This window comes from Hylobates moloch, unplaced genomic scaffold, assembly GCF_009828535.3.
Source record: "Hylobates moloch isolate HMO894 unplaced genomic scaffold, HMol_V3 SCAFFOLD_5, whole genome shotgun sequence".
Taxonomy (NCBI): domain Eukaryota; kingdom Metazoa; phylum Chordata; class Mammalia; order Primates; family Hylobatidae; genus Hylobates; species Hylobates moloch.
This window is the reverse complement of record NW_026652280.1, coordinates 51,725,779-51,737,980: the sequence shown is the minus strand read 5'-3', so window position 1 is coordinate 51,737,980 and position 12,202 is coordinate 51,725,779.

Below are 12,202 nucleotides of genomic sequence, written 5' to 3'. Positions count from 1 at the left end.
ATTTAGTTATTTTATTAGTTCATGGAAGTTAGTTACCCTGGATAAATGGTCAGTGTGACCCCAGATGGGCAACAGATTCTTAAACAGGCTGGAGAGAAGCAGCAGAGAAGAAAACAAAGAGTAAAATAATGTTTGACAAAATAACATGAAAATTCAGTGATTTTCCATAGTGAAGGAGGCATTCAAGGCCTATAGACTTGGAAACTCCTTTCCAGATATCAAAGAATAAGATGAACTCCACAACTACTAAAACTGAAACATATACAGAAAAATCAGAATAGAGACCAGAGTGCAGTGACATTATTCTCACATAGAAATAAAATCCTTTGGAATATGCATTATAAAAGCATAGAGCTCCTTCAGGTCCAGAATTCCAAAAATCTATGCATCATCTTATAAGAATAGGGACCACTTGCCAGGTGTGGTGGCTCATACCTGTAATCCCAGCAACTTGAGAGGCCAAAGCAGGAGGATCGCCTGAGCCCATTAGTTCAAGACCAGGTTGGACAACGTAGTGAGACCCCATCTCTACAAAAAATTAAAAATTAACCAGGTGTGGTGGTGAATGCCTATAGTGCCAGCTACTTGGGAGGCTGAGGATGGAGGATAGCTTGAACTCAGGGGGTCAAGACTGCAGTGAGCTATGATGGCACCACTACACTCCAGCTTGGGTGATGGAGACCCTGTACCAAAAAAAAAAAAACAAACAAACAGAATAAAAACAGGAAAAGAAAACACTGAAACTATCAAATGTCGACTTGGTAGTTGAATTTGAGAATCTTCAGGCCGAGGAGCCTGAGAAATCTACAGTCAGTGCAAAGAATCTGATTCTGGGTAACTGCTGTTTCAAAGCAAATGTGGCTGTAACTGAGCAAACTCTTGGATTGTTACCCAAAGAGGGTAACAACCTAGGTAGATCCAGGATGATGAAAAAGGCATGTCCTAGGCGGGTCCTGGGCAGAAATGGTGATCTTGGCTGCTTGTGGCTAGCAAACTCATTTGATGAAGAACTAGACGTTAGCATTAGAACCATGCTGCATATATTCTATGAGCAGTTACTCTGTCTCTACAAGATAAATGACAAGTGCAAATGTGACACATGAATACTGAAATTACCCTGGATTCCAGCCACCCCAACCCACCTCAACTCCATCACACCAGCCTTGGCACAGTCCCCTTTTGTTATTTCTGAAAATCACCAAGAGTGTTACATAACTCAAAAAGAAGTTCACTCACTTTCTCTCCTGACTTCTTGACAAGGTGTTTTATCCCGGGCTGCCTGCCCTGCCTCTTGGAATGCAGCACTAACAGAAGCTGCTGCCCCTTCCCAGATGCTGTTCTGACCCTTCAGATGGTCAAAACTGACTTTGCTCTATGGTCAAGTGGGTGTTTTCCTCTCATACAATTAGAGCTGTTTCCCATACATTTGCAACCCCTCTGCTCATTGCCTGATACTTCAGACGGCTCTCTGCTCCATCTTCCACTGGGATATGTATGGTAGATTGTTTGCAAAAATGGCACCAACTCTCCAACCTCCACTTCCTTTATCCATGACATTTTCCTCAAGAAGTGGAGTCAATTTCCCCCTTTGAATATGGGCTAGCTGTGCAATTAGCTTGGACAAACAGAATGTAGCAGAAGTGACATGTGCCTTACCTACAATGATTTCTCAGACTTTGACAACCATCAAGAGAAAAACACCCAGCTAGCCTGCAGGAGGATGAGAGACCATATAGTTCAGTCACCCCCATCAGCCAGGGGACAGCCAGCCAGCTCCCAGAAGCAAGGCTGCCTAGCTGGCCTGTAGCTCCCGACATATGCATGAAGCGACCTGGCCAATATCAGAACCACCCAGCTGGGACCAGCCTAAATTACTGACCCCCAGAGTCCTGAACCCAATAAATGGTTGTTATTTTAAGCCATTAAAATTGGTGGTGGTTTGTTATATAGCAATACATAATTAATACAATATGCTATCCATGACAAACTGCCCACATAGAGATTAGCTCTGTGATCAATTAACTCTCTACATAGCAGAAATATTTGGCTCTCCTGTGATATGTAATAGTATATTAGCATATTAAAATAATATATTGTAGTATTATAATACTACATTGTATTACATTATATTATTATGCTATTGTACTATATTATATCAAATTATATTGCATTGCATTACATTATTATATGTTCCTCCTATTCTGAGGGCAGATATTCCAAGGGAAGCTATGCCGGTGTTGGGGAAGAATGGGAAAGGGGGCATTAAAGCTAGTGGAAAACACTGTCCCTTCCCTCAGCTACAGCCTGCTCCTCAGTCTGACCTGCCCTGCTAAACTTCATTCTCTCTCATGATTTTCCCTAAGGAACACCTCAGCGTAGCTTTCACTGAGACTCCGGTTCTTTCAGATACACCTGCCAATACTTCCATCACTTAGGATCCCTCAAATGCAAGTACTTACATCAGCTGCCATAAATAGTGAGAAAATATATTTTCTCACATACCATGAAATCCAGATGTAGACAGCTCCAGGGTTGCTTAATTAAGTGGCTCCGTGACATCACCAAGAATTCATCTTTCTGCCCAATTGTTTGCAATTCATCAGTTTTGCCCTCATCATTGCTCTCTCCTGGGCACAAAAGTGATGCTGCAATCACATAGACATCAGATCTAGACACGACAGCATCTCTTCCTAAATGTGCATAACAGTTCTCTCCCTCTCTCTCTTTTTTTTTTTAAATAGAGAACTTCCTCCTAGAGTTTGAACTAGGGATTCCCTTAGAAAGCCTGCCTAGCTGTAGTGCTATATAGAACCGCCCAGCCACATTCTTAGGTTGTCTTGGATGCACTCTTGCCTGACCCTGAAGTTGTCTTTTTCTTGTCTTACTGACTCATTGTGGTTGTGTATATCTTTCTGCAGTATCCTGAGAAAGGGTATAGGGGAAGTAAATATTTAGAGTTCTTGCATGTTTGAAATGTCTTTCATTTCACATTTGATACGATATGGCTTGGTTCTGTGTCCCCACCCAAATATCACATCAAATTGTCATTCCCAGTGTTGGAACAGGGGCCTGGTGGGAGGTGACTGAATCATGGGAGCAGACTTGCTGTGTTCATGGTAGAGTTCTCAAAAGATCTCGTTGTTTAGCACCTCTAGAGATCTAGAGTGTGTAGTACCTTTCCATTCACTTTTTCACTCTCTTTCTCTCCCGCCTACCACGTGAAGATTTGCTTGCTTCTCCTTTGCCTTCTGCCATGATTGTAAGTTTCCTGAGGCCTCCCCAGGAGCAGAAGCTTGAACAGCCCATAGAACCATGAATCTATTAAACCTCTTTTCTTTATAAATTACCTAGACTTAGGTATGTCTTTACAGTAGTGTGAAAATGGACTAATACATGATATCAGTTTGGCTGTGAATAGCATCTGAGGTTAAAAATAGTTTTTCACCAGGATTTGAAGGTATCACTCATACTTTCCACCTCCAGGTTGATGCCATATTTTTTTCCCCACTTATTGTATTTGCTTTTTTTAGTTTTCTTGCTGTAAGTTTTCATCCCTAATCTTTTAATATTATATAATGAAGTTCCTTAATATAAGTCTCTTTATATTCATTATAGTACATGCTCTGTGGGCCCTTCACTTTTGGGAAATTTTCTTCAATTATTTTTTAGCTGATTTTCTCTCATTTTTTTTTTTCTGTTCTCTCTTTTAACCTATTAGTCAGATATTAGATGTCCTAGTCAATACCATAAATACCTCATATTTCTGTTCTATGATGCAATTCTCTTTATGTTGTTTTCTATTTCAGCTTTAATTTTGTTATTTCAGCTTTTTTTCTCTGATTTTCCCCTTTTTATCACTGGAGCATCTTCACAGATTTTATATCTCTGATAATATTTTTATAATTTTAAACTTTTAAAAATTATTCTCTTCATTGTCTCTATTGTCTGTAATTTACTCCTGTGTTTATTTTAGTGAGTTTTCATTTTGGAGGTTTTCTTTTAATATCTCCTGGTTTTTTGATTTCTACATATACTTTAGAATGAGGCACTGAAAACCTGGTTTGATGTCCTGCTTTTTTCACTTTTTTTTGACCAATTTTTTGGACTATGGATTATTTTACTTATAAGACACTCAGGATATGAACTGGATTTCTTTTGGAAGACCTCCAACTGTCCATATTTACTATTTCCTATAGATGTTGAGTTTCTTATGAGAAAAACCTTCCAAATTTCTACCCAGGAGTATGAGTTACAGAAACAGTAGATGAAGGAAGTTGGAGAAGCTGCCATTCAGTATATAGATTTATACTTAATCTCAAACTGTTCCCTCAAGAGGGGGCATCAATAAAACAGCCCATCACACAGAAAAGTGACCAATATCTCTCTGTAGTGACCCACATTACCCAAGTTACTTTAAGATTTGGATAAATAATCTTTGTTTCCCTTATGCGTCCAATAGTATCTGTTGTGAAGGGAGTTTTGTCCTCCCAAAATTTATATGTTGAAGTCCTAACCCCTAGCTTCTCAGAATATAATTGCATAGTCATGTGTTGCTTAATGATGGGCATGCTTTCTGAGAAATGCATGACTGGGCCATTTCATTATTGTGCAAACATCACAGAATGCACTTACACAAACCTAAGTGTATGGTCTACTATACATCTGGGCTATGTGGAATAGCCTATTGTTCCTAGGCTATAAACCTGTATAGTATAGGACTGTACTGAATACTGTAGGCAAGTATAACACAAAAGTAAATACATTCATCCCTGGATATCCATGGGGGATTGGTTTCAGGACCTCCCATGGATACCAAAATCTGCAGATGCTAGAGTCTTTAATATAAAATGGCATAGTAGTTGCATATAACCTATGCATATCCTCTTGTATATGGTACTTAAATCATTTCTAGATTACTTATAATACCTAACAAAATACAAATGCTATCTAAGTACTTTTTGTGCTATATTGTTTAGGGAATAATGACAGGAAAAATGTTTGTACATGTTCAGTATAGATGAAATTTTATGTTTTTCAAATATTTGTGATCTCCATTTGGTTGAATACACAGATGCAGAACCCATGAATCCAGGGGACTGATGGTATTTGTGTACCTAAACATATGTAAACATAGAAAAGGCACAGTAAAAATATGGTATAGAAGATTAAAAGTGGTACACCTATGATATGATTTGGCTCTGCATCCTTACCCAAATCTCTTCTCAAATTGTGATCCCCACATGTTGAGGGAGGGACCTGTAATCCCCGTGTGTTGAGGGAGGGAGGTGACTGGATCATGGGGGTGGTTTCCCTCGGGCTGTTCTCATGATAGTGAGTGAGTTCTCCTGAGATCTGATGGTTTTATAAGTGGTAGTTTTTCCTTCACTCTCACATGCTCACTCTCGTCTGCTGCCACATAAGATGTGCCTGCTTCCCCTTCCGCCATGATTATGTTTCCTGAGGCCTTCCAAGCCATGCAGAACTGAGTTGATTAAGCCTCTTTCCTTTATAAACGACCCAGTCTCAGATAGTATCTTTATAGCAGTGTGACAATGGACTAATACAACCTATATAGGACATTTACCTTGAGTTGAGCTTGCAGGATTGGAAGTTGCTCTGGGTGTGTCAGTGAGTGAGTGGTGAATGAATGCAATGGGTTAGGACATCACTGCAAACTAACATAGACTTTATAAACACTCTACACTTAGGCTACACTAAATTTATACATAAATATTTTTCTTTCTTCAATAATGAATTGACTTTACTGAAACTTTTTTATTTTATAAACTTTTAAATGTTTTTAACTTGTTGACTTTCATAATAATATTTAGCTTAAGCACAAACACATTAAACAGCTGTACAAAATAATTTATATCCTCATTCTATAAACTTTCTTCTATTTACATTTTTTTAACTTTTTAAACATTTTTATTAAAAACTAAGACACAAACACTCACATTAGTCTAGGCCTACACAGGGTCAGGATTGTCAATATCACTCTCTTCCAACTCCATATCTTGTTCCACTGAAAGGTCTTCAGGGGAAATAGCATACATGGAGCTGTCATCTCCTATGATAACAGTAACTTCTTCTGGAATATCTCCTGAAGGACATACCTGAGCCTGTTTTACAGTTAACTTTTTTTAAGTAGAATGAGTACACTCTAAAATAACTAAAAAGTATAATAGGGTAAATACATAAGCCACTAGTAGTCATTTATTAATATTTTCAAGTATTATGTGCTGTAAGTAATTGTACTTGCTATACTTCTATACACCAGCAGTGCAGTAGGTTTGTTTCCACCAGCATCACCACAATATATGAGTAATGCATTGCACTAAGACCTTATACCGATAGGAATTTTTTAGACCCGTTATAATCTTATGCAATTGCTGTCATATAAGTGGTCCCTCATTGACCAAAAGGTCATTATGTGTTTCATGACTACGTGGAAAGAGGGCCTTTAAACAGGTAATTAAGTTAAAATGAGGTCATTAAGTTAAAATAAGGCCATCAGCTGGGCCCTAATCCAGTTTGATTGATTTCCTTATAAAAAGAGATTAGGACATAGAAACACAGACATAGTAGACCATGGAAAACACAGAGAGAAGATGGTGATCTCTAAGCCAAGGAGAGAGGCCTTAGGAGAATTCAACCCTGCTGACATCTTGATTTTGGACTTCCATTCTCCAGAACTATGAAAAAATATTTCTTTTTTTTTTTTTTTTTTTTTTTTGAGACAGAGTCTTGCTCTGTCGCCCAGGCTGGAGTGCAGTGGCGCGATCTCGGCTCACTGCAAGCTCCGCCTCCCGGGTTCACGCCATTCTCCTGCCTCAGCCTCTCCGAGTAGCTGGGACTACAGGCGCCCGCCACCACGCCCGGCTAATTTTTTTGTATTTTTAATAGAGACGGGGTTTCACTGTGGTCTCGATCTCCTGACCTCGTGATCCGCCCGCCTCGGCCTCCCAAAGTGCTGGGATTACAAGCGTGAGCCACCGCGCCCGGCCAATATTTCTGTGGTTTAGGCCACCCAGTCTGTGGCATTTTGTTATGGCAGGCCTTGCACACCAATACAGTACCTAAAATGTACATAAAGGTGGTGTTGCAGAATTTTCTCCTTAATTCAGCTAAAACTGGGCTCTTGTCACACGACCAGGGAAGATTAGTCTCTCAGACACATAGAAGGTTGAGGAAAATTAAATTTATTGGGAGAAAAAGAAAAAGGAAAAATAACTCTCAGCAAAGTGAGAGAGTGTCCTGCTGGCAGGTTTCCTTCTCACAGATTGAATCCCAGATTACCACCCAGGAACTGAAGAGGCCAGACTCCTCCCACCTGCAAGCCGCACGAACTTTCCGAGGCTCCACCCCAACCTCCCGGTGCACAAGTGGGCACGGTTCAGAGAGAATCAGTCAGGAAAGGGTGGGCTTCATCCAGGACAAGCAGTCCGGCTTTTCAGCCTTCAGACTGTTTTTGGCTTGAAGCCGGGGTTTTGCTGGGGACCTTGGCTGTCGCCTGTCTCTATCAGTTGCTAATAAGTATTTGTTTTTAGTAAATAATCAATTTGACTAGTTGACTATTGGTGTCCTGCCTGTATGCTCTTGCCTACTACAAGGTCATCTACAGAGAGCTTCCACATGCTGACGGCTTCCCCCAGCCCTCCGCCTGAGGCCAAAGAGTGAGCAGAGCAGGTCACAGTTCATGATTTTTGGGGCAGTCCTCAACCAACAAGGAATCCACGTCAATAGGTAAGTACTCCACCTTTCTTACCCCTTAGTGGAACAATTCTGACGTGTGTCTCTCACAGCGTACCTAGCACAGCCAAGCTTTTTTGCCGACTGCCGTCCCATAGCCAAGTCTTAAAGCTAAAGGGTTGCACAAGGGGAAAAAAATCAAAAGGGAAAATGCAACAGCAATTACTTGAAAATAGAGGCCGGGCTCAGTGGCTTTCACCTATAATCCCAATGCTTTGGGAGGCTGAGGCAGGAGGATCTCTTGAACCCATGAGTTCATAGTGAGCTATATATAGAGTGCAGCATTACTGCACTCCAGTCTGGGTGACAGAGCAAGACGCTGTCCCTAAAACAAAATCGAAAAAATAAAATAGAAACCGAAATACATTATCCTTTGTCGGTCTAAAAGGAAGAAGCTGAGGCAAAATTAATATAAATAGTTTATTTGGGCCAAGCTTGATGATTGCAATCCAGGAGCAGGTTCCAGCTGCCCTGAATACAACTTCAATTAAGAGTTACAGGAGGATATTTAAAGGGAAAGAGGAGGCAGTTCCTGAGTTGTTTACCAAGAATTTAAATTGAAATTACATTAGCTATTGATTGGCTATATATTGTTTCTTGTATCACAAATTCTACGGACATGAAGATAGTGGACCAGGCAGCTAGTTAGGAAGAAAATGCCTTCAACCAATTGCCTCCAGTCATAGGTTGAGGGGGGCGGGGTTTGGCCTTGCCAGTCGTGAAGTCCCATACTGAAGTTCCTCTGAGCCTGCAAACCTCACGTATCTCAGACTGCTCTGAACTTTTTTGTCTTTTCCCTCACCGTTATTCCTACTATGCTAATAAAAATTCAATCTGTGGTTGCTCCAGCCTTCTCTTAAACAAGCTTCAGCATTTAGTAGTGTTCACTGTGAAAAAAGCTGTTTTCAAATCAGACCCAGGTCACGTAGCAAATGTTGCATCAGGACTTTAAAAATAGAAATATAAAGACCTTTTCTTATTATACAATAAAATATTAAAATTCCTGTCATATGTTGTTAGATTTAGACATTTATATTTCATTAGCGTAAGTTATACTTGGGATTCCTGTCGAAGAGGTTGTGGACTACTGTTCCTCTACAATCATTCTGAGCCTCAGGTCTGTGTCACATTTCACTATGCTTTTCTTCTACAATTAGTGTGGATTTTTGCACAACTACATAATACAGACACACTATTAGGAAGATTTGGCAACAAAATGACATCGAGTTCAAAGAAAATATACAACACTGTGATGAGGATTTAAATTCCATTTGGGCTAAATCTATGCTCTATGTGAATCTAGAATTTCTTGCCCCTAGTAATTCACTTTTCTCACATCTCGTGTGTTAGTTTTGTAGTGAAGTTTAAACTTTCCCTGTGAAGGTTCTAGTCTAAGTTTGTTGACATGAATTAACAATAGGTTAACAGGTAAAAGTCCTACAATTTTATTAACATTCATGAACACAGGGGAATTACAGAAGAATGATTATCCTATAACCCAATGAGGTGCAGGTGTTTGTATACCCTTATTCATAGGAGAGGGGGGATATGGGGAGTGTAAACAGTGTTTTTGATGGGTAGTAAACAATTATTAGAGAGAACGAATGGAGCCAGGAGACAGGAATTAATTTGTAAATGATTCTCTGTGAAGTTTGAATAAGCCCAAAAGTCAGACGTTATCCTGTGGAAAAGTCCATCCAGGTATGGTGGCAGTCCTCGGTCTTCTTTTCTGCCATAGATAATGAGATTTCAGGGAAGGAATGGAAGGCAGTTGCTTTTCTCTGGCAGGTCCAGTCTTAGGGCAGACAAGGGAATATCAAGGCAGAGCCTCTTCCAGCATCTGCTGACCTTCAAGATCCTTTATTTTCAAATAATCAGCATGGCAGTGTGCCATATTTTGGGGTGAAATTCCCTAGGCTCTTTCAGTTCCAGTTCCCCAAGAGCAGATTAGATGTAAGTAGCTATTTGGAAAGCTAGAAGTATACCAGTAGAAGGATGAAAGGGGAGAAGACAGACTTGACTGAGCTTAAATCCACCAAAGACAGTTTTCTAAATGAGACCAAATTAAATCTAAAGAGTTTTAAACCAGAAGAGACCAAGATATTTCCAAATAATTAATAGAATAGGTGACATTACATTTCACAGGTATGTCCACTAGAAGAAAAAAATATAGCCAGGAACAAAGATTTCTTTACCACTAAATATGGTCTGAGAGTAGTAAACATTTAAAATGGTAACAGAGAGGAAGGGAAGTTGAGCTCCACAAGGGCAGGCATGATTGTCTTCTGTTCATGGCTGAAACTCCATGCCCACAGCAGTGCCCGAGACGTGGGAGCCACACAGCAAACATTTACAGGAAGAAAGGAGGGGGATCAAGTAAGATAAGGAAGGGCTCAGAGTTCCCATGAGGCTTACTTCATTAGGAAATTTTAAAATATTCAAAACCAAAATCCTTCTGAAACCCTAACAGACATGGCAAGAGCAAACTGGCAACATGTTCAATAAGAGAAGCATTTACCATAAAAAGTTCATGGATGGTGTGTATATAGTAAAATTTCTAAATAGAAAAAAAAGATAAAGTTGAGAGTTAAGTCTTACAGTGTTAAATGTGAGAGTTAAGTTATTTTCATACTGAAATACGGCCAAGTATTTTTTAAATGTGTATGTGTATGCATTTGTTTCTCTGCTGATGGCAAGACTCAAGCTTGGGATTAGAAACTACAAGTTGAGATAAATTCTCAAGATTCCTCTACATGATGGAGGTAGTGTGTTCATTGAGATGGGGCTGGTTAATGATGATGAATAGCACAGATTTCCTTTCTGTTTTTTTTTTTTCTTTCAACTTTTAAGTTCAGGGGTACATGTGCAGGATGTGCAGGTTTGTTACATAGGTAAACATGTGCTGTCGTGCATTACTGCACCGATCCTCCCATTACCCAGGTATTAAGCCCAGTGTCCATTAGCTATTCTTCCTGAGGCTCTGCCTCCCCACCCCAAACAGGTGCCCAGTGTCTGTTGTTTACCCTCGTGTGTTTATGTGTTCTCATCAATCAGCTCCCACTTATAAGTGAGACCACACAGTGTTTGGTTTTCTGTTCCTGCATTAGTTTGCTGAGAATAATGGCTTCCAGCTCCATCCATGTACCAGCAAAGGACATGACCTCATTCGTTTTTATGATGGCCAAGTTTTTGAATACGAGGCCAGGTGTTATTGGATAAAAACTTATGGATAAATGATGAAAGCTTTGGAAACTAAGTCTTTTTTTTTTTTTTTTTTTTGAGATGGAGTTTTGCTTTTGTTACCCAGGCGATCTCGGCTCACTGTAACCTTTGCCTCCCAGGTTCAAGCGATTCTCCTGCCTCTAAATTACAGGTGCCTGCCACTACACCTGGCTAATTTTTTTTGTACTTCTAGTAGAGACGGGGTTTCACCATATTGGCAGGCTGATCTCAAACTCCTGACCTCAGGTAATCCGCCCACCTTGGGCCTCCCAAAGTACTAGGATTACAGGTTTGAGCCACCATGCCTGGCCGGAAACTAAGTCTTTTTTTGTACATTAGAGTTCCATTCACTAAATTAGAACACTAATATATTTTCATAATTATGTTAATTGTTGTTAGTGGTAGTATAAGTAAACGTGTAAACAAATGAGATAGAAGCCATATTTGGTTAGAGTACATAATTTAACAAAAAGAAAGAAAAAATATCTGGAATCTCAGTATTCAAAATGACCCAAGTCTTAAAACCTTAAGGACCAACCAACCACTGAGGTCCAAATGCCCAGGTGTGAAACCCATGACTGCTGACTTACAGCTGCATGACTTGGTACAAGTTTTTTTTTAATATCTCTGCAGCTGTTTTCTCACCTGTTAAAACGGGAATGCTGATGTCTCTTGTAATTAAGTTATTGTTAAGATAAGATAAAATTTTACACAAAAAGCATAGTAAATGTCCAGCACATGGGAGCAGTGTCATGACATAGAAATTGGGAGAAAAGAAATCAGGTATTATCTAAGGGCATTGGACAGTTACACGCACTCAGTAAGCCTCACTTTCTTCATGTGTAAAATGAGCATTTTGGAGATTATGAGTCTTTCATATAATGGCGGGGACTTGCCCTAATTAATGACAGGGTTCAAGAAAACTACCTCAAAATACAGCACTTTGGCATTTGAGAAAACAGCTGAGGCAGGAAGGTCACTCTCACCTTCCCCTTGCCTTTCTCTCCTGAAGCAGATCATAAGATCATCATTCCAGAGGCATAGGACTCTAATTTCAGAACTCCTATGCCAAGAAGAAAGGAGCATTCTTAACCCTTAGGCACAGGGAAGCAGAAAAGAATCTGAACAATAAGTCCTTGCTGAATTTCCCACAATTTACTCCCATTAGATCATACTTTTTTGTCCTCCAATCATATGTCTCCATGACTGTCTCCTTTTCCTCAAAGCT